The following is a 1,083-nucleotide window of genomic DNA, read 5'->3' as shown; positions in this document are numbered from 1 at the left end:
AATTGACCAGAATTCATCCAAGATTTGACTTTCAGAACTAGACTTCATATGCAGTCTACATGTTTGAATTTTTTAGAAAGAGGTTAGTTTTGCAATTGACCAAGTTTGACTTCAAATCAGTAGATTGAAATGAACGTCTACGGGTGTGTAGACTTCTTGTGGAGTCTACTCTCAAATCCGACGGGTTGGTTTTGCAATCGACCAAAATAAAAAGTAGACTTTATATGCAATCTACATTTTCTTTTAAGATAAGAAGACTGCATATGAAGTCTACAATTTAATAAATTTTTGATTGCTTTTTAAACTTTTTGGTCAAATACAAAACTAACCTATTCCACGAAGTCAAAGTTTTGGTCAAATGCAAAACTGACCTTTTATAGACTTCGTTGGCAGTCTACATTTTGTAGACTTCCGTTGAAGTCTATTTTGAAAAGTCAAAAGTTCAGTCAAATGAAAAACTAACCTCTTTTAGGTAGACGTCTTAGTAAGTCTACCAAAAATTTTATTTTTGTTGTAAAAGGTAAAGACGGAGACTACTGGGGAAGTCTGCGTTAGAAAAAAAATTTGTCTGGTCAATTGCAAAACTAACCCGTGCGTTGACAAATAGACTGCATCGTAAGTCTCCACGGAGGCGTAGACATACAAAACAGTCTACCGTCGCGACACAGATCTGAAAAAGAACGAAAACCATGTAAATAGTTACTTTTTCATGTGTAAAGCTCGTTTTCAACCTTTTCAACCGTCCAAACTCCAAATATGAGCAAAAAGAAGCATCTTTAACGATTCACTAATGAAAAAACTCGAAAATATGAAGTTTGTGATTATGAAAATGATAGTTATGAGAGTTTTTTAGATGAAAATGTAGAGGAGATGAGAGGAAATGAAGTTTTTTTGGGTTAGAATGAGAAAACAAGTGGTTGAAAATTGAATTCTAGAGTTTTAAAGCTCAAAAATGGTGGTTCATGGTGGTTGAAAAAATTGATGATGACGGCATTTTTGTAAATAAGATGAAATGGTTAGGATGTATTTGGTTTTTTGTTAATTTCGAAATTAATAAAAAATTAAATTATAATGGCAATTTTG

The sequence above is a fragment of the Brassica oleracea genome, chromosome C2, assembly GCF_000695525.1.
Source record: "Brassica oleracea var. oleracea cultivar TO1000 chromosome C2, BOL, whole genome shotgun sequence".
Taxonomy (NCBI): Eukaryota; Viridiplantae; Streptophyta; class Magnoliopsida; order Brassicales; family Brassicaceae; genus Brassica; species Brassica oleracea.
This window is presented reverse-complemented; position numbering follows the sequence as displayed.